This window comes from Thalassophryne amazonica, chromosome 22 (genome assembly GCF_902500255.1).
Source record: "Thalassophryne amazonica chromosome 22, fThaAma1.1, whole genome shotgun sequence".
NCBI classification, from domain to species: domain Eukaryota; kingdom Metazoa; phylum Chordata; class Actinopteri; order Batrachoidiformes; family Batrachoididae; genus Thalassophryne; species Thalassophryne amazonica.
In genome coordinates, this window is record NC_047124.1 from 34,053,091 (window position 1) to 34,079,482 (window position 26,392).

Consider the following 26,392-nt stretch of genomic DNA (forward strand, 5'->3'; position numbering starts at 1 on the left):
AAGACGGCATTTAACACCCCCTTAGGTCATTTTGAGTACCTGGTCATGCCGTTCGGTCTCACTAACGCTCCCCGCGACTTTCCAAGCATTGGTAAACGATGTCTTGCGGGACTTCCTGCACCGGTTCGTCTTCGTATATCTAGACGATATACTCATCTTTTCCCCGGATCCTGAGACTCATGTCCGGCATGTCCGTCAGGTCCTACAGCGGTTGTTGGAGAACCGGCTGTTTGTGAAGGGCGAGAAGTGTGAGTTCCACCGCACTTCTTTGTCCTTCCTGGGGTTTATCATCTCCTCTAACTCCGTCGCCCCGGACCCGGCCAAGGTTGCGGCGGTGAGAGATTGGCCCCAACCTACAAGCCGTAGGAAGCTGCAACAGTTCCTCGGCTTTGCAAATTTCTACAGGAGGTTCATTAAGGGCTACAGTCAGGTAGTTAGCCCCCTGACAGCCCTGACCTCTCCAAAAGTTCCCTTCACCTGGTCGGACCGGTGCGAGGCCGCGTTCAAGGAGTTGAAACGGCGCTTCTCGTCTGCACCAGTTCTGGTGCAGCCCGATCCTAGCCACCAGTTGGTGGTTGAAGTGGATGCCTCGGACTCAGGGATAGGAGCGGTGCTCTCCCAGAGCGGGAAGACCGATAAGGTCCTTCACCCGTGTGCCTATTTTTCTCGCAGGTTGACCCCCGCTGAGCGGAATTATGACGTCGGCAATCGGGAACTCCTTGCTGTGAAAGAGGCCCTCGAAGAGTGGAGACATCTGTTGGAGGGAACAGCCGTGCCATTCACGGTTTTCACTGACCATCGGAACCTGGAGTACATCAGAACCGCCAAGCGTCTGAACCCCAGGCAAGCCTGCTGGTCACTGTTCTTTGGCCGTTTTGACTTCCGGATCACCTACCGCCCCGGGACCAAGAATCAGAGATCGGATGCATTGTCCCGGGTGCACGAAGATGAGGTCAAAACGGAACCGTCGGATCCCCCGGATCCCATCATCCCGGAGTCCGCTATCGTGGCCGCCCTCACCTGGGACGTGGAGAAGACCGTCCGGGAGGCCCTGACCCGTGTCCCGGACCCCGGAAACGGACCAAAAAACAGACTATACGTCCCACCAGAAGCTAGGGCTGCAGTCCTGGACTTCTGTCACGGTTCTAAGCTCTCCTGTCACCCAGGGGTGCGAAGGACCGTGGCAGTCGTCCGGCAACGCTTCTGGTGGGCATCCCTGGAGACCGACGTCCGGGACTACATCCAGGCCTGTACCACCTGTGCCAGGGGCAAGGCAGATCATAGAAAAACCTCAGGGCAACTACAGCCATTGCCCGTGCCTCATCGCCCCTGGTCCCACATCGGCCTGGATTTCGTCACGGGTCTCCCGCCGTCCCAGGGAAACACTGTCATCTTCACGATAGTGGACCGTTTCTCCAAGGCGGCCCACTTCGTGGCCCTCCCGAAGCTCCCTACGGCCCAGGAGACAGCGGACCTCCTGGTCCACCACGTCGTCCGTCTGCATGGCATACCATCAGACATCGTCTCCGATCGTGGTCCCCAGTTCACCTCACATGTCTGGAGGAGTTTCTGCCGGGAACTGGGGGCCACGGTCAGCCTCTCGTCTGGGTACCACCCCCAGACCAACGGGCAGGCAGAGCGGGCAAATCAAGAACTGGAGCAGACACTTCGCTGTGTGACAGCCGCGCACCCGACGGCCTGGAGTACCCATCTGGCCTGGATCGAGTACGCCCACAACAGCCAAGTGTCATCAGCCACCGGCCTCTCCCCGTTTGAGGCGTGCTTGGGGTATCAGCCCCCCTTGTTTCCGGTGGTTGAGGGAGAGGTCGGTGTGCCCTCGGTCCAGGCCCACCTACGGAAGTGCCGTCGGGTGTGGCGGGCCGCCCGCTCTGCTTTGTTGCAGGCCCAGACGAGGGCGAAGAAACATGCAGACCGGCGACGGGCCCCGGCTCCCAAGTATCGTCCTGGGCAGGAGGTCTGGTTATCCACCAAGGACATTCCCCTACAGGTTACCTCTCCTAAACTGCAAGAACGATACATCGGACCATATAAAATCCTCAAAGTCATCAACCCCGCCGCAGTGAGGCTCCAGCTCCCGGCCTCACTGCGGATCCATCCAGTTTTCCATGTTTCCCGGATCAAGCCTCTTCGCACCTCACCCCTCTGCACCCCGGGTCCGGCACCGCCTCCTGCCCGGATCATCGACGGAGCACCGGCTTGGACTGTCCGCCGGCTCCTTGACGTCCGTCGGATGGGCCGGGGTTTTCAGTATCTGGTGGACTGGGAGGGGTACGGCCCCGAGGAGCGCTCCTGGGTGAAGAAGGGCTTCATCCTGGACCCGGCCCTCCTGGCCGACTTCTACCGTCGCCATCCGAACAAGCCCGGCCGTGCGCCAGGAGGCGCCCGTTGAGGGGGGGGTCCTGTTGTGTGGGCCGCTGAAGAGGAGGTACTGCTGGCCCACCACCACCAGAGGGCGCCCTGCCTGGAGTGCGGGCTCCAGGCACCAGAGGGCGCTGCCGCATCATGGGAGTAATCTGGGTGACAGCTGTCACCCATCACCAAACACAGCTGTTTCCACTCAGCACCGAGGTATATCAGGAGGACGGCGTCTCCACCTCAGTGCCGAGATATCACCTAAGACCAAGGTAGTATTCTCTGCAGGTATACTTTGCATTATTACTTAAGACTGTCAAAACCGTTTTTTCAGGACTGGTGACTACTAAGAACCTTATTCCTTGGATAAGTACTCACCTTCCTGCTGAACTTTGTCAAGAGGTGGAGGCGGCTTCTCCCCTCTCTGTAACTGGGTGCGTTCATCCACTCCTGTGTGTTGTTGCTCTCTCCTGCCAGCAGTACCGGATCCGACGAGCGGAGGCAGTGGCCACCTGGGAAGTCGGGACTTGGCGGTTCCAGTATTTCCAGGGTTCGGTGGCAGAGGAGATCTGGGTGGTTCCGGTTCGACTGAGACGGACGTCTCCTACCTTCGAGCCTGCCCACACGACACCAGCGGATTCGACCCTAAATTGTGTTTGTTGTATTACTCTTGCTTGTTCAGTAGTAAATCTTGTTATTTACTTTCTCCATTGTCCGTTCATTGCGCCCCCTGTTGTGGGTCCGTGTTCCAACACTTTCACAACAAGAATGTACTGAAAGATTCATAAAGACTGAACTTTCTCTCCCTGACTCTCCCGTGGGAATACAAAGATGCCACCATTCCCTCGGTCCTAAGCCACCACCGGAGTCCAACCCTAGATCTGCGGTAAGACATTTTCTTGAATTCAAGACCAAGGAGCTTGTGCTTCACACCGCCTGGAATAAGAAGGACATTCAGTGCAATGGAAGACACCTTTTCTTTGAGCAGGATTACATCAGTGATACACTGGCGAAGAGAAAGGCACATGTCCACATCAGAATGGCGCTGAGAGAAAAAACATCCGGTTTCAAACGCTTCACCCGGCATGGCTTCGTGTACACCTCAACAAAGGTACGATGATCTACAAGGATGCACAGGAGGCGACGCAGACCTAAAAAGCAGAGGAGTTATTGACGTGGGATGCTACAGGAGCGACACGCCGTAATAGAGAGACCAGGCTGAAATGCATTCAGGAAAAGCTGAAGGGATTCCGGAGTGAGAGTACTGCATGAAGAGAGGAGGAGGGAACCACTTCTCCAACCACCAATGGGACTCTCAACTTGATAAGTATTTGCACGTATTGGTGTTTTCTCTTGTTTTAAGTAACAGTAAACGTGGCCCGTCCTCTGGGTAACTCCACCTGCTCTCTCTAATAATGTGCACTGCTCTGACTGAAACAACTCAGAGACCCCAGCTCGCATTACGAGGGGCCCCACCTCCTCCAAGGGTCTCCCCTCTCAGCCCAGAAGTGAGGATTGCACTTCAGACATGGAGGTCACTTTTGTTTTATGTTCATAAGTGTTATAATTGTTCTTTATTGTTCAGACCTACACTTTTCCTTTTGTTTTCAAGCCATCTAGTTTCCAGAAATATTTGTAAAAAGTGTGCTTCTCTGGGAGGAGAAATGGATAGGCAGAAATATAATATCATAACACTTAATCTAAATGGCTTGCACAATCCTACCAAACGAAGCAAAGTTATTGCTAAAATGAAACGTGAAAAGCAGGATTTGATTTTTTGGAAAGAGACTCATCTTTCAGATGAGGAACATGAAAAACTCAAAAAGCTTGGTTTTAAACATTCATATTATTCATCTTATAAAAAAGTAATTCAAGAGGAGTAGCAATTCTTATTTCTAATAAAGTAAACTTCCAGTTCTCCTCCCAGATTTCTGATAAAGAAGGCTGTTATGTTTTAGTGAAAGGTTTTATTGATCATAAAGAAGTCACATTATTGAACGTGTATAGACCACCAGGGAGGGATAAGCAGATAATTAGGAGGGTTTTTGACTTGATATGTCTTGAAACATCAGGGGTGTTGATATGTGGTGGAGACTGGAACCTCAACTTGCAACAATTATTAGACTCCTTAAACAGTTCTAAAAAAATGTACCTGAAGCGCTGCAAGTTAAAAAAATGCTGAAGGAATTAGGTATGATTGACGTCTGGAGAGATCTCCAGATGCTGGAACATACCATGCCTCGTTGAATGGTATGTTCCAGCTTTCACCTCATGAAATATTCGTACCATTGAACTCATAAACATTCATTATTTGTATAATGCTAAATTCAGATATACACAGGATAATAGATTGTAACATAGGAGTCAGGGATGTCATGCTGGAGTCTATTTGGTTTTACATCTAGAGATGAAACGTAAGGAGACACTCTGGAGACTTAACTGTTGTGTGGGCCGCCAGAAGAGGAGGTACTGCTGGCCCACCACCAGAGGGCGGCCTGCCTGAAGTGCGGGCTTCAGGCACGAGAGGGCGCTGCCGCCACGGACACAGCCGGGAGTGACAGCTGTCACTCATTAATTCCTGACAGCTGTCACTCATTCTTCATCATCTCACTCCATAAAACCCAGACGTCATCTCCACCTCATCGCCGAGATATCGTACTTCTTTGGAGGTAATATTCTCAGCCTTAAAACTAACTGTGTCTTAGTCTGAACTCGTTTTACAGCTATTTTCCTGTGGAGTGCCTTATCTGGGAGATTGGCGTAATCAGCGACGGCTTCGCTTCACACCCCAGCCAGAAAAGTGTTTGAGACAGGAGCTGCACGAGTGTGTGTGAGAGGTGGAGGTGGCATTCCCACCGTTGTTGTTACGGGGTGTACACACACCCACACTTGACTGTCTTTGTTCTTCGCCAGCAGTACCAGATCCGACAGTCGGGGACGGTGATCACCTGGGAATTCGGGACTTGGCGGCTCCAGTATTCACCAGGTTCGGTGGCGGCGGAAATCGTGTGGTTCTGGCTCTTCTCAGGACAGACGTCTTCTATCCTCGAGCCTGCCCACACGTCACCTTTGTGGATTGACTGTAATCATATTCTGAGATTGTCTGTGTATTCGTTGTGCACCTTCACAACATTAAATTGTTACTTTTTGGCTCATCTATTGACCGTTCACGACTCCCAGTTACAATCCTGAGCGGGGATTTAACCCTTCAAGCCCCAGCACTGGTGGACACGGGGTCAGAAGGGAATTTGCTAGACAGCAGATGGGCAAGGGAGGTAGGGCTCCCTCTGGTGGCGCTTCCTTCGCCATTGCAGGTGCGGGCACTAGATGGCACCCTCCTCCCTTTAATCACACACAAGACACAACCAGTAACTCTGGTGGTGTCTGGAAACCATCGGGAGGAGATTGAGTTTTTTGTAACTCCTTCTACCTCCCGCGTAATTTTGGGCTTCCCATGGATGTTGAAGCACAATCCTCGGATTGATTGGCCGTCTGGGGTGGTGGTTCAGTGGAGCGAAACCTGCCATCGGGTGTGTTTAGGATCCTCGGTTCCTCCCGGTTTACAGGCTAAGGAGGAGGTCAAAGTCCCTCCCAATCTGACGGCAGTGCCGTTTGAGTACCACGATCTTGCTGACGTCTTCAGCAAGGATCGGGCACTCACCCTTCCCCCGCACCGTCCGTACGATTGTGCCATTGATTTGGTTCCAGGCGCTGAGTTCCCGTCCAGCAGGCTGTACAACCTCTCATGACCTGAGCGCGAATCAATGGAGACCTACATCCGGGACTCATTAGCTGCCGGGCTGATCCGGAACTCCACCTCCCCGATGGGGGCAGGTTTCTTTTTTGTGGGCAAGAAAGATGGCGGACTCCGTCCATGCATTGATTACAGGGGGCTGAATGAGATTACGGTTCGCAACCGATACCCGTTGCCATTGTTGGATTCCGTGTTCACCCCCCTGCATGGAGCCAAAATCTTTACTAAGCTGGATCTTAGAAATGCATATCACTTGGTTCGGATCCGGAAGGGAGACGAATGGAAGACGGCATTTAACACCCCATTAGGTCACTTTGAGTACCTGGTCATGCCGTTCGGCCTTACCAACGCCCCTGCGACGTTCCAAGCCTTGGTTAATGACGTCTTGCGGGACTTCCTGCACCGATTCGTCTTCGTATATCTGGACAATATTCTCATCTTTTCTCAGGATCCTGAGACCCATGTCCAGCATGTACGTCAGGTCCTGCAGCGGTTGTTAGAGAACCGACTGTTTGTGAAGGGCGAGAAGTGCAAGTTTCACTGCACGTCTTTGTCCTTCCTGGGGTTTATCATCTCCTCTAACTCCGTCGCCCCTGATCCGGCCAAGGTTGCGGCGGTGAGAGATTGGCCCCAACCAACAAGCCGTAGGAAGCTGCAACAGTAACCTCGGCTTCGCTAATTTCTATAGGAGGTTCATTAAGGGCTACAGTCAGGTAGTTAGCCCCCTGACAGCCCTGACCTCTCCAAAAGTCCCCTTCACCTGGTCGGATCGGTGCGAAGCCGCGTTCAAGGAGTTGAAACGACGGTTCTCTACTGTGCCAGTTTTGGTGCAGCCCGACCCTAGCCGCCAGTTCGTGGTTGAAGTGGACGCCTCTGACTCAGGGATAGGAGCCGTGCTATCCCAGAGTGGAGAGACTGATAAGGTTCTTCACCCATGTGCCTACTTTTCACGCAGGTTGACCCCGGCTGAATGGAACTATGACGTCGGCAATCGAGAACTCCTTGCGGTGAAAGAGGCTCTTGAGGAGTGGAGACACCTGTTGGAGGGAGCGTCTGTGCCGTTCACGGTTTTCACTGACCATCGGAACCTGGAGTATATCAGGACCGCCAAGCGGCTGAACCCCAGGCAAGCCCGCTGGTCACTGTTCTTCGGGCGTTTTGACTTCCGGATCACCTATCGCCCCGGGACCAAGAACCAGAGGTCGGATGCCTTGTCCCGGGTACACGAAGAGGATGTCAAAACTGCACTGTCGGATCCACCGGAGCCCATCCTGCCTGAGTCCACTATCATGGCCACCCTCACCTGGGACGTGGAGAAGATCGTCCGGGAGGCCCTGGCACGGAGCCCGGACCCAGGAACAGGTCCGAAGAACCGTTTGTACATCCCACCAGAGGCCAGAGCTGCAGTCTTGGACTTCTGTCACGGTTCCAAGCTCTCCTGTCATCCAGGGGTGCGAAGGACCATGGCAGTTGTCCGGCAGCACTTCTGGTGGGCGTCTATGGAGGCCGACGTCCGGGAGTACATCCAGGCCTGCACCACCTGTGCCAGGGGCAAGGCAGACCATAAAAGGTCCCAAGGACTTCTCCAGCCGCTACCTGTGCCTCATCGCCCCTGGTCCCACATCGGCCTGGATTTCGTCACGGGCCTCCCGCCGTCCCAGGGCAACACCACCATCTTCCCGACAGTGGACCGATTCTCCAAGGCGGCCCACTTCATGGCCCTCCCGAAGCTCCCAACAGCCCAGGAGACAGCAGACCTCCTGGTCCACCACGTCGTCCGTCTGCATGGGATACCCATCGACATCGTCTCTGATCGTGGTCCCCAGTTCTCCTCACACGTCTGGAGGAGCTTCTGCTGGGAACTGGGGGCCACTGTGAGCCTCTCGTCCGGGTATCACCCGCAGACCAATGGACAGGCAGAACGGGCCAATCAGGAATTGGAGCAAGCCCTGCGTTGCGTAACGTCCGCACACCCGACGGCCTGGAGTAAACATCTGGCCTGGATTGAGTATGCGCATAACAGCCAGGTGTCCTCTGCCACCGGCCTCTCCCCATTTGAGGTGTGTTTGGGGTATCAGCCCCCATTGTTTCCCGTGGTGGAGGGAGAGGTCGGTTTGCCCTCGGTCCAGGCCCACCTGCGGAAGTGCCATCGGGTGTGGCGCTCTGCCCGTTCTACCTTGTTGAAGGCCCGGACAAGGGCAAAGACCCATGCGGACCGCCGGTGATCCCCGGCCCCTGCTTACCAGCCCGGGCAGGAGGTGTGGCTGTCCACGGAGGACATCCCCCTCCAAGTGGATTCCCCTAAATTAAAGGACCGATACATTGGACCATTCAAGATCCTCAAAATCCTCAGTCCTGCCGCAGTGAAGCTCCAACTCCCGGCTTCACTGCGGATCCACCCAGTCTTTCATGTGTCCAGAATCAAGCATCACCACACCTCACCCCTCTGTGCTCCCGGTCCGGCGCCGCCTCCTGCCCGGATCATTGACGGGAGCCGGCTTGGACAGTGCGCCGGCTCCTGGACGTCCGTCGAATGGGCCGGGGGTTCCAGTATTTGGTGGACTGGGAGGGGTATGGACCCGAAGAACGCTCCTGGGTGAAGAGGAGCTTCATCCTGGATCCGGCCCTCCTGGCCAATTTCTACGGTCGACACCCCGATAAGCCTGGTCGGGCGCCAGGAGGTGCCCGTTGAGGGGGGGGTCCTGTTGTGTGGGCCGCCAGAAGAGGAGGTACTGCTGGCCCACCACCAGAGGGCGCCCTGCCTGAAGTGCGGGCTTCAGGCACGAGAGGGCGCTGCCGCCACGGACACAGCCGGGAGTGACAGCTGTCACTCATTAATTCCTGACAGCTGTCACTCATTCTTCATCATCTCACTCCATAAAACCCAGACGTCATCTCCACCTCATCGCCGAGATATCGTACTTCTTTGTAGGTAATATTCTCAGCCTTAAAACTAACTGTGTCTTAGTCTGAACTTGTTTTACAGCTGTTTTCCTGTGGAGTGCCTTATCTGGGAGATTGTCGTAATCAGCGACAGCTTCGCTTCACACCCCAGCCAGATAATAGATTTGAGACAGGAGCTGCACGAGTGTGTGTGAGAGGTGGAGGTGACATTCCCACCGTTATTGTTACGGGGTGTACACACACCCACACTTGACTGTCTTTGTTCTTCGCCAGCAGTACCAGATCCGACAGTCGGGGACGGTGATCACCTGGGAATTCGGGACTTGGCGGCTCCAGTATTCACCAGGTTCGGTGGCGGCGGAAATCGTGTGGTTCCGGCTCTTCTCAGGACAGACGTCTTCTATCCTCGAGCCTGCCCACACGTCACCTTTGTGGATTGACTGTAATCATATTCTGAGATTGTCTGTGTATTTGTTGTGCACCTTCACAACATTAAATTGTTACTTTTTGGCTCATCTATTGACCGTTCATTTGCGCCCCCTGTTGTGGGTCCATGTCACTACACTTTCACAACATTAACTCTAGTTTACTTAATGAACTGCCATTTCTAGAATATGTTGAGGAAGAATTTAAGAGTTACATTTTTCATAACGATAAAGGGGACGTTTCACCCAGTGTGTTATGGGATGCTGCTAAGGCAGTTCTCAGAGGCAAATTAATAATGTGGTCATCTAACAGAAAAAAAGAAAAAAAGATTAAGGACACGGCTTTTCAGCTTAAACATTTGGAAGAGAAACACATGACAACAATAAAGAGACTTTAAAGGAATTATCCTGTGTGCGTCAGACTGTAAATGATTTATATGAGAACCAAATAGACAAGGAGGTCAAATTTGTCAAGCAAAATTATTATGAAAATGGCCCTAAAGCCAAAAAACTATTTGCCTGGAGGGCACATAAAACAACAGGCTGATAGGTTCATACACAAAGTAAAAAATCCTCAGACCAATGAGATGCAATACAATTTAGAAGCTATACAACAATCCTTTGTGGCTAACTATTCCAATTTATGCTCCCAACCCAAAGCAGCTGATTCAGCATTGGTAGAACATTTCTTGACCTCCTTGGATTTGGAATGGAACAAAATAAACCACCTATGCGAGAAATATCAGAAGAGGAAATTAATAAAGTAATATCAAACTTGAAGAGCAACAAAATGCCAGGCCCAGATGGTTTCCCACCTGAATGGTTCAAACGTTTTAGATACACAATTACTCCACTATTAACATCTTGTTTTATCTATGTGCTATGTTTTGACTGTGTGTGTGTGTGGGGGGGGGGTGTACATGGATGGAAGACCCCTGCCCCTGATGTCTGTGATTTTGCAGCACTTGATATCTTCTGGAGAAGACTGTCCATCCACTGTCCAACAGACATTTGACTGAACAGTGTGAGATGAAATCACAGACTGTATATATGTTGGACAAAGACTGCAGGTTTTTTGTTTAGACCCTGAACAGCTGATATGAAGCCCATTTTGGGACATCACAGTGTTGGCAGCAGCTGCAGGGTTGACTGTGGCTACATCACAATGAACTCATCTATATACATAAATGGCTACTTTTGTCTTTCTGTCTGTCCGGAATAGGCTCTAAAACTACAAAAGGTGAACTCCCCAAAGTTACATATTCTGAACCATCATGACATGGGCTACAACCTGGTACTATTTTCAAACAAAAAAATTAATATTTAGACAACAATATTAACAATAATCTGATAGATACAGTTGAACCATATGTGCCTCAGTGGCAGTTGTACTCCAGCACAAATCTCTCAGCTTTAATAGCTGGGCGCTGGCCCTATGCATATATGCAGGAGCTCAGTAGCCTGCCTACTGCTATAAACAGAGCCCAGACTCCTGGGCTATCTGCTGCTGGCTGCTGGCTAGCCCACATAGCGTGGGTGTGCATGCCAGCTTGGTTGTATAATCAAGCAGATTCAAATATCCCCCTTGATATGAATGCATCCTTTCTCTGCACATGCTGCACGTGGGTGCTACAAACCTGTCTGACTCTCCTTGAAAAGATTTGAACAACTCTACAAACTTTAGTGTTTTCAGACCTGTTTATAGGTGGCTGGTGGTTGGGGGTCAATCCACATGAATTTTGATAGTTCTCCCCATGCCAGGTATTGGTGGCTGAGAAGGTGGTGGTGGTGGTGGTGGGGGGGGGGGGGGGGGTGTCAATCCACATGAATTTTGATAAAACTTACACACAATCACTGTGATGTAAGACTTATCAGAATACAGCCTATTCCTTCTTGGAATGAAGGTTTTCACTCTTAGCAGATAGATTTCAACCACAGGCTGTAAATTAAACTTTAAAAGTTTACTGGATAAAATATCAAGCTTTGTCTTTTCTTGCAATTTGTACATGTATTTCTAAACATTTGTACATTTTCTAAAAATAAAGGTGTAGAGTGTACATGATGTGTACCACTTGCCTAGCGTTGATCATAATGTATCAGTCAAACACATGTTTTCTGTATCACAATGGCACTCTGCAGATCATGATCATAATCTGCAGATTATGATCATGATCTGCAGATTATGATCATGATCTGCAGATTATGATCATGATCTGCAGATTATGATCATGATCTGCAGATTATGAGCATACTTGATCTGCAATATAAAGTCTGAAGAACTTCATTGTTGTTTCTTGCCTGCAGCAAAATTCAGTTTTCTCTCTTGGTTTGGGGATTCCACCTATTTTGGGTTTTTAGTTCAAACCTTTGCCTATTCGGACTACATACATACTTATAAGATATCTACAATTATGACAAAATATAAACTTTGGAATATTTTGTAGATTATATCTTAAACAGGTTAAACTGGGCAACGCCGGGTACCCCAGCTAGTTAATGAATAAAGGAGAGGATCGTGGGTCATTCTGTGTGTGACAACAGAAGCCTGGACACACCCCTCTTCTAGTCTGAACCACTTACAGACTAACCTCTGTTTGGAGGTCTATTAAATCCTATTTCTGGTTACTGTGTGTTCTAAACTGTTTCATTTGGTGTGGAATGTTAAACATTATGAGCTGCACATCGTGTTGGCGATTAGATCACGTCACGTAGCACAACATTTATGCGAGAAGGATTTTTTGAACATTTCAGCTCGTCAAGTGGAATAAAGAAGTGAACAAAGCGAGTGGTGATGTTAGCGGATTGCATCAGCTCGTCTGAACATTATAACGACTTAAATCTGTTATAAACATACTTTAACAGCTGCACAGAAGAAGGAAAGAACACACAACTGTTTTATCAAACCATGACAATGTAAACATGACAAATAATTACCTTTTTAGAAGCTTCAAAATTCTTTCTGCAGCTTGTTAGGCACGCGCGCTTGCGAACGGCAGAAGCTGGAGCGTTCCTCTGTGATTCAGGAAGTGATTACAACCATTTTCAACAGTCAATTTGCAGAGATAATGATTAATCCAACATCGTACAATCTGGTAGAAGTGGAAGTTTCGGCTGTATTCCCTCTTGGTGTACCGAAGTGAACTTTGTTGAAATGAGATGAAATGTGTACGTGCACAAGAGGGAGGGACAGAGGGGGGCGTTGAGCCTGGTGACGCGAGCAGGAACAACTGGACATGAAGCCATCTGATTGGTTTTTGAGAGCGCACCACGGGGCTTATACTGAGTTTTATCGATCCTACAACTGCTACAGACATCTGATTTTTTCATTCCTTTTTCTGAATACATAATGTATTTAGCACTGTTAGGATAAACAGACAATTTCACCCAGTAGTAGAGAAGCTTGAATCTTCAACAGAGAGGGCGTCGGTGGACCTCAGTCTGCAGTTCATCTCCACCTTAAAGACACTAATTACGTTTGAGGACAAGGAAGTTAAAATCTTAGCCAGAGAAGAGAAATGGTTTAAGAGGGGAGTGAAAGAAGCATTGTATGTGAACCAGTTAAAACCCAGCCTTAACTGGGGAGGGGGTCTGAGACACATTTTGTCCCCTGTTTACAATGAGGTACTCAGGTCAAAGCAGTTTCAGTCTTTTGTTCATGGAGTCATTCACGTTGTCAGGAGAGTCATCAGTCCCATCATTAGGAGGTACAGCTGCCCTGTCATTAGGAGGGTGCTAACTAGAGCACAATAGGTGCTAATTAGAGCAATTGTTAGTCACTAGCCAATAGCAGTCTGCCTCTTGGTAGGAGGGGTCTGGTTAGGTTTAAAACTCCAGCCTTTGCTGGCTTCTGTTATTCTTCTCTACAAGAATCAAGACAGAAGTCAGACTACCAGAGCAAGAATTTTAGCTGAGGATGCTTCTGCGATTAGAAACGAAACGTCCTCGCGTCAAGCAACCCAGTCCAGTCGAAGATTCAAGCTTGTCTACTATGGAAACCACCTGGACAACTGAGAGCCTTCACAGAAATATGTGTTTCTGAACAGAGTTACCTACCCTATCTTTGTTTTATGTTCAAGCACAAAACGTGACTGAGGAGGAGAAAAAAAAAAAAAAAAACTGGATAAATTCCGTCAACACACTAAAATGAATTCCAGTCAGAATAAAAATACAAGCTGCTAATTTATGTTATTTTTCAAAGTTATTAGGCTGCAGCTATAGGTTTTATTTATTTCAAAGTAAGTTACCTCTTCTTAAAAAAACAAAAAAACATGGGGAGTCTCATCAGCCTGCTTTGTTCTGGTCAGTTTATATCAAAGTTTTCCTGCACATGTTCATGTATTTTTTTTTCTACTTTATAAGAGTTTGGTGTTTATATTTGTTCTACAATGTTTAAAAAAACAAACAACAACAACAACAAAAACTGTTGGGAAAGTGTAGGAACACGGACCCACAACAGGGGGCGCAAATGAACGGACAATGGAGTAAGTCAAAATAACAAGCTTTACTGTTGTGAATGTGCACAACGAATACAACCAATCATAGCAATGGACAACAGTCAATTCCCAAAAGTGTCGTGTGGGCAGGCTCGAAGATAGGAGACGCCTCTCCAAGGTAAGACCGGAACCACACGGCTTCCTCCGCCACAGGACCCCGGGAATACTGGAGCCGCCAAGTCCCGAACTCCCAGGTGGCCACTGCCTCCGCGTGTCGGACCTGGTACTGCTGGCGAGGAACAAAGGACAGTTAGATGGGGGCGCGTTTGCACCCAGGACTCCGAACAGCAGGGAAGTTACCTCCACCTCTCGTTGGAACAGTAATCCACAAACTAAGCACAAATCCAAAAAGATACACTCCGTAGCTTTGATACGTTACCTCTCAGGTAGAAACGATATCTCGGCGATGAGGTGGAGATGCCGTCCTGCTGATATACCCCAGTGATAATTGCCGTCAGCTGTCTCAGGTGATGGGTGACAGCTGTTACCGAGGCTGCTCCTGTGGGGCGGCGGCGCCCTCTGGTGCCTGGAGCCCGCACTCCAGGCAGGGCGCCCTCTGGTGGTGGTGGGCCAGCAGTACCTCCTCTTCAGCGGCCCACACAACAAAAACAATAAAATGTTAACACTTTTCTTTATAGCAGTTCTGTCATTTCAGAAACGTAACAGAAAAAGTTGGGACTATATGGAAAATGAAGATGAAAATAAAATGTTGCACTATTCCCAGTTTCTGCACCCACACCCACAGAAGCCAGTTCTTTCAGAGTTGTGTCCTGGTGGCTTCCCTCACTTGTCTCCTTCCAGCATGGACATTTAGTTTGAGAACTGCAAACCTGACACAGATTTACCATAAAGTACCAAACTGTTTGTATTTCTGAATGATTGATGTAAATAAAGTCTAAGAAATATTCAGTGACTTGAAAATGTTCATGTATTCATCCCCTGACATTTCTCAAGAAAACTGACTGTAAAAATGATGAAATAATTCTTACATTTAGAATAAACTGCCCTGTCCCAACCTTTTTTTTTTTTTTTTTTTTTGGAAAATGCTGCAGGCCTTAAATGTAGGAATGGATATATGTCAAAGTAGAAACTGTGATCTGGTAGAATCAGAGATTCTACTACATCACACCACTACCAGTAGAGTGTTGGGAAAGTGTAGGTACACGGACCCACAACAGGGGGCGCAAATGAACGGACAATGGATGAGGTCAAATAACAACACTTTACTGTTGTGAATGGGCACAACAAATACAATCAGATTACAACAATAGACAAAAGCCAAATCACAAAAGGTGTCGTGTGGGCAGGCTCGAAGATAGGAGACGTCTGTCCAAAGCAGAACCGGAACCACACGATTTCCTCCGCCACCAGACCCCGGGAATACTGGAGCCGCCAAGTCCCGAACTCCCAGGTGGCCACTGCCTTCGCGTGTCGGACCTGGTACTGCTGGCGAGGAACAAAAGAACAATTAAATGTGGGTGCGTCTGCACCCAGGAATCTGCACGGCAGGAAAACTACCTCCACCACTCGTTGGAAAAGGAGTCAGCTAAACAACTCACAAAAGTCACAAAAGATCACTGTTAACCAGTCAGCTGAGCACGTTACCTTCCAGGTAGAACGATATCTCGGCAAAGAGGTGGAGGCGTCGTCCTGCTGATATTCCCCTGCTGATCAGATGATGGGTAACAGCTGTTGCAGGTGATGCGTGACAGCTGTCACCCTGGCTGCTCCTGTGAGGCGACTGCGCCCTCTCGTGCCTGAAGCCCGCACTTCAGGCAGGGCGCCCTCTGGTGGTGGGCCAGCAGTACCTCCTCTTCTGGTGGCCCACACAACAGGACCCCCCCCCCCCTCAACAGGCCTTAAATGTAGGAATGGATATATGTCAAAGTAGAAACTGTGATCTGGTAGAATCAGAGATTCTACTACATCACACCACTACCAGTAGAGTGTTGGGAAAGTGTAGGTACACAGACCCACAACAGGGGGCGCAAATGAACGGACAATGGAGGAAGTCAAATAACAACACTTTACTGTTGTGAAGAAGCACAACCAACACGGCGAATTACAATTGTAGACAAGTAGTCAATTCACAAAAAATGTGTCACGTGGGCAGGCTCGAAGCTAAGAGACGTCCGTCCAAAGCAGAACCGGAACCACACGATTTCCTCCGCAACCGAACCCCGGGAATACTGGAGCCGCCAAGTCCCGAACACCCAGGTGGCCACTGCCTCCGCTTGTCGGATCTGGTACTGCTGGCGAGGAACAAAAACAGTTAGATGTGGGTGCGTGTGCACCCAGCAACACGTACGGTGGGAAAACCACCTCCACCTCAACGGGCGCCTCCTGGCCGCCCGACGAGGCTTGTCCGGGTGGCGGCGGTAGAAATCGGCCAGGAGGGCCGGGTCCAGGATGAAGCTCCTCTTCACCCAGGAGCGTTCTTCGGGGCCGTACCCCTCCCAGTCCACCAAATACTGGAAGCCCCGGCCCATCCTACGGACATCCAAAAGCCGGCGTACAGTCCAAGCCGGCTCGCCATCGATGATCCGGGCAGGAGGCGGTGCCGGACCCGGAGTACAGAGGGGTGAGGTGTGATGTGGTTTTATCCGGGACACGTGAAACACAGGATGGATCCGCAGTGAGGCCGGAAGCTGAAGCCTCACCGCGGCTGGACTGATGACCTTAAGGATCTTAAATGGGCCGATGTAACGGTCCTGTAGCTTGGGGGAGTCCACCTTGAGGGGAATGTCCTTTGTGGATAACCACACCTCCTGCCCTGGCCGATACGCAGGGGCCGGGGCCCGCCGACGGTCTGCATGGGCTTTTGCCCTCGTCCGGGCCTTTAGCAAAGCAGAACGGGCGGCACGCCGCACCCGACGGCACTTCCGTAGTTGGGCCTGGACCGAGGGCACACCGACCTCTCCCTCAACCACCGGAAACAACGGGGGCTGATACCCCAGACATACCTCAAAAGGGGAGAGGCCGGTGGCTGAAGACACCTGGCTGTTATGAGCATACTCGATCCAGGCCAAATGGGTACTCCAGGCCGCCGGGTGCGCGGCAGTCACGCAGCGCAAAGCCTGTTCCACCTCCTGGTTTACCCGTTCTGCTTGCCCGTTGGTCTGAGGGTGGTACCCGGACGAGAGACTCACCGTGGCCCCCAGTTCCCGGCAGAAACTCCTCCAGACTTGCGAGGAGAACTGGGGACCGCGATCGGAGACGATGTCTGTTGGAATCCCATGCAGCCGGACGACGTGGTGGACCAGGAGGTCCGCTGTCTCCTGGGCTGTTGGGAGCTTCGGGAGGGCCACGAAGTGGGCCGCCTTGGAGAACCGGTCCACTATCGTGAGGATGGTGGTGTTGCCCTGGGACGGCGGGAGGCCCGTGACAAAATCCAGGCCGATGTGAGACCAGGGGCGATGAGGCACAGGCAGCGGCTGGAGTAGGCCTGGTGCCCTGCGATGGTCAGCCTTGCCCCTGGCGCAGGTGGTGCAGGCCTGGATATAATCCCGGACCAGAAGCGCTGCCGGACAACTGCCACGGTTCTTTGCACCCCTGGATGACAGGAGAGCTTGGAGCCGTGACAGAACTCCAGGACTGCAGCCCTAGCTTCTGGTGGGACGTATAGTTTGTTCTTCGGCCCAGTTCCGGGGTCCGGGCTTCGTGCCAGGGCCTCCCGGATAGTTCTCTCTATGTCCCAGGTGAGGGTGGCCACGATAGTGGACTCCGGGATGATGGGTTCCGGTGGATCCGACAACTCCGCTTTGACTTCATCTTCATGTACCCGGGACAAGGCATCCGATCTCTGGTTCTTGGTCCCGGGACGGTATGTGATCCGGACGTCAAAACGGCCGAAGAACAGTGACCAGCGGGCTTGCCTGGGGTTCAGCCGCTTGGCGGTCCTGATATACTCCAGGTTCCGGTGGTCAGTGAAAACCGTGAATGGCACGGACGTTCCCTCCAACAGATGTCTCCACTCTTCAAGAGCCTCTTTCACCGCAAGGAGTTCTCGATTTCCGACGTCATAGTTCCGTTCGGCCGGGGTCAACCTGCGGGAAAAATAGGCACACGGGTGAAGGACCTTATCGGTCTTCCCGCTCTGGGAAAGCACAGCTCCTATCCCTGAGTCCAAGGCGTCCACTTCAACCACTAACTGGCGACTAGGATCGGGCTGCACCAGAACGGGTGCAGACGAGAAGCGCCGTTTCAACTCCTTGAACGCGGCATCGCAACGATCCGACCAGGTGAAGGGGACTTTTGGTGAGGTCAGGGCTGTCAGGGGGCTAACTACCTGACTGTAGCCCTTAATGAACCTCCTATAGAAATTTGCAAAGCCGAGGAACTGTTGCAGCTTCCTACGGCTAGTGGGTTGGGGCCAGTCTCTCACCGCCGCAACCTTGGCCGGATCAGGAGCGACGGAGTTGGGGGAGATGATAAACCCCAGGAAGGACAAAGATGTGCGGTGAAACTCACACTTCTCGCCCTTCACAAACAGCCGGTTCTCCAACAACCGCTGCAGGACCTGACGTACATGCCGGACATGAGTCTCAGGATCCGGAGAAAAGATGAGTATATCGTCTAGATATACGAAGACGAATCGGTGCAGGAAATCCCGCAAGACATCATTAACTAATGCTTGGAACGTCGCGGGGGCATTTGTGAGGCCGAACGGCATGACCAGGTACTCAAAGTGACCTAAGGGGGTGTTAAATGCCGTCTTCCACTCGTCTCCCTTCCGGATCCGAACCAGGTGATACGCATTTCTAAGATCTAGCTTAGTGAATATTTGGGCTCCATGCAGGGGCGTGAACACTGAATCCAACAGGGGCAACGGGTATCGATTACGAACCGTGATTTCGTTCAGTCCCCTATAATCAATGCATGGACGAAGTCCGCCGTCTTTTTTACCCACGAAAAAGAAACCTGCACCCATCAGGGAGGTGGAATTCCGGATCAACCCGGCGGCTAAAGAGTCCCGGATGTAGGTCTCCATTGATTCGCGCTCAGGTCGTGAGAGGTTGTACAGCCTGCTGGACGGGAACTCAACGCCTGGAACCAAATCAATGGCACAATCGTACGGACGGTGCGGGGGAAGGGTGAGCGCCAGATCCTTACTGAACACATCTACAAGGTCGTGGTACTCCACCGGCACCGTCCCTAGATTGGGCGGGACTCTGACCTCCTCCTTAGCCTGGGAACCGGGAGGAACCGAGGAACCTAAACATACCCGATGGCAGGTCTCGCTCCACTGAACCACTACCCCGGACGGCCAATCGATCCGGGGATTGTGTTTAACATCCAGGGGAACCCTAGAATCACGCGGGAGGTAGCAGGAGCCACAAAAAACTCGATCTCCTCCCGGTGATTTCCTGACACCACCAGAGTTACTGGTGGTGTCTTATGTGTGATTAGAGGGAGTAGGGAGCCATCTCGTGCCCGCACCTGCACAGGCGAGGTAAGCGCCACTAGAGGGAGCCCTACCTCCCCGGCCCATCTGCTGTCTAACAGATTCCCTTCAGAGCCCGTGTCCACCAGTGCTGGGGCCTTCAGGGTTAAAGCCTCATAAAGGATTGTCACTGGGAGTCGTGTGGCAATATGGGTATGTCCCACGTGAATGTTTTGGCCCACCCCTAACCCAGTGTCTAGGGGCGGGCGTTGGTGTTTTAACCGCTCGGGGCAGTCCCTCACTTGATGCTCTATTGAGCCACAAACAAAGCACGCTCTGCGGACCAGCCTCCTCTGTCTATCTGGTGCCCTAAATGTGGCCCTGCTCGTGTCCATAGCTTCGTCAGCAGGGGGAGCTGTCACCACACGGAGCGTAGAGGCCGTGGAGCGTGGGGAGGGCGGAACTCGGTCGGAACCGGAAGGGAGAGGGGCGGCGCGTGCCCGGCCACGCCCTTCGTCTCGTTCCTGACGGCGTTCTTCTAACCGATTGTCTAATCATATAACGAGATCAATAAGCCCGTCTAATCCCGCGGTTCGTCCTTGGCCACCAGGTGCTCCTTCAGAACTAACGACAGTCCGTTTACAAAGGCGGCGCGGAGGGCAGTGCTATTCCAGCCGGACCTCGCAGCCGCGATGCGGAAGTCGACTGCATAAGCAGCTGCGCTCCGGCGCCCCTGTCTCATTGACAGCAGCACGGTTGAAGCGGTCTCTCCTCTATTTAGGTGATCGAACACAGTTCTGAACTCCCTCACAAACCCATCATATATCAGAAGGAGCCGCGAATTTTGCTCCCAGAGCGCTGTAGCCCAAGCGCGTGCCTTGCCGCGAAGCAGATTAATCACATAAGCTATCTTACTAGCGTCAGTCGCGTACATGACGGGACGTTGTGCGAAGACGAGCGAACACTGCATAAGAAAGTCCGCGCATGTCTCCACACTACCCCCGTACGGCTCTGGAGGGCTTATGTATGCTTCAGGGGAAGGTGGGAGGGGTCGTTGAACGACCTGTGGAACGTCACTGTTGCGCACAGGATCGACAGGAGGGGGAGCCGCAGCAGCGCCCTGAGGACGCGCTTCCACCTGCGCGGCGAGAGCCTCCACCCTGCGGTTAAGGAGGACGTTCTGCTCGGTCATCAGATCCAGCCGAGCCGTAAAAACGGTGAGGATTCGCTGCAACTCACCGATCATTCCTCCTGCAGACGCCTGTGCGCCCTGCTCTTCCATTGGCCGTTCAACAGCCGGTTGACGCCCCTCGGGGTCCATGACGTTGGCCGAGATATCCTGTTGGGAAAGTGTAGGTACACGGACCCACAACAGGGGGCGCAAATGAACGGACAATGGATGAGGTCAAATAACAACACTTTACTGTTGTGAATGGGCACAACAAATACAATCAGATTACAACAATAGACAAAAGCCAAATCACAAAAGGTGTCGTGTGGGCAGGCTCGAAGATAGGAGACGTCTGTCCAAAGCAGAACCGGAACCACACGATTTCCTCCGCCACCAGACCCCGGGAATACTGGAGCCGCCAAGTCCCGAACTCCCAGGTGGCCACTGCCTTCGCGTGTCGGACCTGGTACTGCTGGCGAGGAACAAAAGAACAATTAAATGTGGGTGCGTCTGCACCCAGGAATCCGCACGGCAGGAAAACTACCTCCACCACTCGTTGGAAAAGGAGTCAGCTAAACAACTCACAAAAGTCACAAAAGATCACTGTTAACCAGTCAGCTGAGCACGTTACCTTCCAGGTAGAACGATATCTCGGCAAAGAGGTGGAGGCGTCGTCCTGCTGATATTCCCCTGCTGATCAGATGATGGGTAACAGCTGTTGCAGGTGATGCGTGACAGCTGTCACCCTGGCTGCTCCTGTGAGGCGACTGCGCCCTCTCGTGCCTGAAGCCCGCACTTCAGGCAGGGCGCCCTCTGGTGGTGGGCCAGCAGTACCTCCTCTTCTGGCGGCCCACACAACATAGAGTCTCCGATCAGAGTCTCTACTTTGACATATATATTAACAAATAAAATAAAGCTGATCACACAAAACAGGAAATGTATTGGTTTCATTTACTGCACCATGTCTGCAGTAAACAGAAGTCAAATTAAATGTCAGGACCATTATGGGGTCTCCACCCACCCCACCACATATTTCATATCATCCAAATTTTCTGATTTGGAGTTATAAAAACAAAACAAAAAGAACAATTAAAAACATGTCATTTCACCATATATAGAAAAAATATTATACAACCCCAATTCCAATGAAGTTGGAACATTGTGTAAAATGTAAATAAAAGCAGAATACAATGATTTGCAAATCCTCTTCAACCTATATTCAGTTGAATACACCACAAAGACAAGATATTTAATGTTCAAACTGATAAACTTTATGGTTTTTATGCAACTATTTACTCATTTTTAAATGGATGCCTGCAACATGTTTCAAAAAAGCTGGGACAGTGGTATGTTTACCACTGTGTTACATCACCTTTCCTTCTAACAACACTCAATAAGCATTTGGGAACTGAAGACAACTGAGGTTTTTATTTACATTTTGTCCTGCTTGGCCCTGGCTCGGGGTTTAGGTCCTATATGGTTTTCTGGTTTTAGTTTTCATATGGTTATACTTTCTCTTGTAAATCTCAGTTTGGTTCTGTTTTTTGCTTTGCTTACTATTTAGTCACTGGTTCCATTCTTTATCTTATCATTTTGTTTTGCATTTATTTGTTCTATAGTTGTTTTTTGTATTTGTTCAATCATGGTCCTTTATGTATCTTTAGTCTTAGTTTAGTTTTGTTTTTCATATTTATTGTGTAATGCTTAGTCACAGGTTTTTGGTATTATTTATTTTTGGTGTTGCTTATCAGATTATGTTCCATTTGTCGTTTATTGAATTATTCAGTAGTCACCGGTTTTGTTTTCTGTTCAACCAATAGTTTGTTTTTGCCATTTTTATTATATTTACTTTTCTGTACCAATCTGTAACAGTTCCATTCTAGTTTTAGTTTTAATCATTACTTTTCTTGTTTTCCCCTTTTTGACTTGTCATGGTAGCTCTTTGGTTTGCCCCTTTTGTTTTGCTCACATTCATTTTTTGAGTTTTTATGTCACTCACTTCTCTTGCTTTGCACTGTTTTGTTTTGCCCTCCTGCACTCTCTTGCCTTTCTTCCCTCGTCTTTGTTTACTTAATCACACCTCTTTCCAGAACCTTCAACACACCTGCTTCACATGAACCTGATTAGTTTGCTCCTCATTAAAACCCTCCAGTTCCACAGCTCACTGCCAGATAGTTGACTTTCTCACCTTTTGTTCTCGTCCTGTTTGCTCTTCAGTGTTTTTGACTTTGCTTGTGAACTCTGACTTCTGCCTCGTTGTTGCCCTGTACTCAGCCTGCTTTTTGACTCTGTCTGTGTTTTGCCTGTGTTACTCCTCGATGCCGTTTGTATGAACTTTTCTCGTTTCTGGACCCTGACCCAGCCTGCACCATGTGTGATACCTCTGCCAGTAAGTTTGATGACCTGTGTACCGCACCCTATGCCTGGTCTTCAGAGAAAGCTTTTTATCAATCTAAGCCAACCGTGCCTGTGGGTCTGCTTTGGTCTCCACCTGTTTCTTCAACAGTCCTGACACATTTTACAGAATGTCCTAACTTCATTGGAATTGGGGTTGTAAGCTGTGTTTTCTTTATTCATTCATTTTAGAGGTCAAATATGTTTTGTGGCTCAAGAAAAATTTTATTTGTGGAAGACAGGACAAAAATGGCTCTTTTGACAGTAAAGGTTACAGACCCCTGACCCATTCATAAAATTGTCATCATATTAGTCTGAGAAGCAAAAGGTATAATTGTTTCCCAAAAAATCAGATATTACAGAGCTCATTTAGCTACATGGAGTAGACAGTTCTCAAAACTGAGTGACTGTGCAAGAAGGAGAAGAGTGAGGAAAGCCACCAAGACACCCAGACAACCCAGAAGAAGCTTTCAGCTTAAGTGGCTGTGATTAGAGAAACTGTGCACAGTGTAAGCTTTGCATTTTGTATCACCAGTTATACAGCTTCAAGATGAAAAAAGGAATAGAGGAGGATTTTCTTAAAAGAAGACTGGAAAGGTTAGTTACAAATTTCAAGAAGGTACATCTGAGATACAAGCCTAGATTTGATGTTTTGCTGAAAGAAAATCCTTCTCTGCTCTACTCGACTATGAAGCGAAGAGAGGTGATGCAAAATTTGTGCACAGAGCGCCGACTCTCCAACTATATCTGTGATGTGCTGGTCAGGATCAGATCATTCTGAACCACCCTTTAAACCTCCAGTAGAAACCATCTCTCCTTTGTGTCTGGTCAAAGGACTTTTAGTCTCAGATTTGTACGGAGGCCCCCGAGGCTCAGGTGGAAGTAAATTTAACACACTTTTGTGAACCGTGTGCACAGATTCCTGTGTTTGTTTATTGTACAGTCAACTTCATGGACCTGTGTGTGTGTGTGTGTGTGTGTAACATAATTAATTGAAGAAAACTATTTATGTTAAAATTCAGAGGATGAATAATGTTGAAAACATGAACACAGTCAGATTTTAGTGTCAGTAAGAGCTCACTTCTGTTCAGCAGATGCTCGTTGTCCTTTGAAATTCATTGGAAGTCCTATAGAAGCGTCACTCTTCAGAGACACCAAGCTGGGTTCAGGTTCAGGTCCAGCAGAGGGCGCTGTGTCCTGCTGTGGTCTGGAACACACACAAAGCTCTGAGCAGAGGTAGAAAGAGTACTGGAAACTTAAGTACAAGTACTGTTACATTGCTGAAATAATACTCATTTACAAGTATAATTATTGTATGGCCTCGCCTTACAATATAAAGCGCCTTGGGGCAACTGTTTGTTGTGATTTGGCGCTATATAAGAAAAAAGTTGGTTGAAGTTGATTGAAGTAAAAGTTTGAGTGTTAAAAAGGACTTTAGTTAAAAGTATTCTTCTCAAATTACTGTATTTTATTACTACGTACTTACTAGGTACTACCATAACTACGTCATGCTTTTCTTACTACTTTGGGAGGTCCTGTGACTGATTTGGTTCAACATTTCTCTGAAAAATAGTGTACTCATTTTGCACTTGCTAGTAAATTAATTATAAATAACCGGTGAAATCAAATCAGTGATCTGTGTAGAAAATAAAGACTGGAGTATAAGTTTCACCTGTTAAACGTGACTCTTGAAGAGTAAAACCCAAAGTCACACCATTTATTACTACCTCCGCCAAGGAGGTTATGTTTTCGGTCGAGTTTGTTTGTCTGTTTTTCAGCAGGATAACTGAAAATGTTTTGAATGGATTTTGATGATATACTGTGGAGTGGTTGGAAATGACAAGAGGAACAAGTGATTAAATTTTAGTGGTGATCCGGATCCACAAATTTTTTAAAGGGTTCTTCACCATTGCGGGATAGGGGGAATTTTGACATTCTAGTTTCTAACTCCACAATAACAAGGCAGAAAGGCTTGAAAAAAATTAGGGTGTAACATAGTCAAATGTTCTATCAAACAACAAAGTTTGGTGATGATCGGATCTGGATCCCAGATCTGGTGATCCAGAATATGCAAAAATATATGGAAAATAGAAAATGTGTCAGTGTGAGGTGACAAATGAAGCTAGAGATGCACAACTAACACCAAATTGTAGCTGAATCTGTACTGATTCAGTAAGGTGTCATCAGATTTGATGGAGCTTCAAATGTTATGGAGCTAGATCCAGAAGAAAACTGCCATTACTGAAAAATCGTTTTTATACAATAACTTTTGAACTAATAAAGACATAAAAGTGATTCCAAGTTCTAGTGGTATGTTTTCATGGTCAAGGATGTCAAATATAAAGGAAAGAAAAGTGTATGTATCATGTAGCACATGCAACACTTAAAAAATAGTTCTATTTCAGAATTTACTGTTATTAGAGAAGTGTTTCATAAATGTTAAAAAAAATTCATATTTGCAGTTTAGTTGAATAATAAAATGAATTTTGTCTCTTGTTTTTATCTATAATCACATGCAATATCAATATCAGTGCTCAGGTGACAGTAGCTTCTGGGAAAGGTGCAAGTTCCAATAAAATGTGATGCCAAGCGCTAAGGATACATGCTATCCAGTCACAGCAGATGAAACTTTTTTTTACTACTGAGCAAACATCATTGTTTAACTTTTTTTTAGGTTCAATGATTCCACGGTGTGTAGATGTTATGGTGTCAGTGACCCCATGGCCTTGGTTGAGGTTTGCACTCTGAGTGCTTCTAGTTGGTTTTGTTTTCTGTTTGTCATTAGTTTCCTTGTGGTTTTGTCTGTGATTTTCAGATGGTGATCTTGTAGTTCCTGGTTTTGTTTCATTTATATCTTACATCATTTATATCTATTTTAGCCATGTGTTGAGTTTCTGCCTTGCCGGTAGTTTGTTGTGTCATGTTGTCTTAATTTATTGTATTTTCTTTCTTTTTTTTTTTTTTTTTTTTTTTTTTACTCAAGTCTTTCTTTTTTTATTTGAAATAGGTAAGAACAGGAGCTGAGAGAATGTTTTGTTTGTTATTTTGGCCTTTCCTGTGAATAATGACGGTCAGGTGATGTGAGCGCTGACCTCTGTCCTGGTCAACAGTCATGGTTTCAAGTCCTTGTCTCACCTCTGATCTTTGATCTGGATCTCATGGTCCCCACACCGACCGGGTTTCGGGGGTCCCTCTGTGTCCTCACACTGATCCATAGCAGAGTCCACACCTTTACACAAACACAACAACATGCTGTCACACAGGATTTCCCAGCATTCCTCTGTATCACATCACAAACCTGAATCTCTGACTGTCTGTCTCAGCATTTCTGAGGTCAGCACCACTGTGTATATATTTACATATATCTGAACGTGTCTCCTTGTTCCATAATCTGAGGTGAGGTTTGCGCTTTTCTCTGCATTTGAAGATGAAATGTGCTATGAGGTGCAGGAGAGGTCACACACTGGCCTGGGAATGCCCCGGGATCCTCCAGTC

At 49.0% G+C, this 26,392-nt stretch overlaps 1 protein-coding gene across 2 annotated transcripts in view; it reads left to right on the forward strand.

The window, feature by feature from the left end:
• LOC117503795 (NLR family CARD domain-containing protein 3-like) overlaps window positions 1-26,392 on the forward strand; it is a 554,615-nt gene that overhangs the window by 445,570 nt on the left and 82,653 nt on the right. The window lies entirely within an intron of this gene.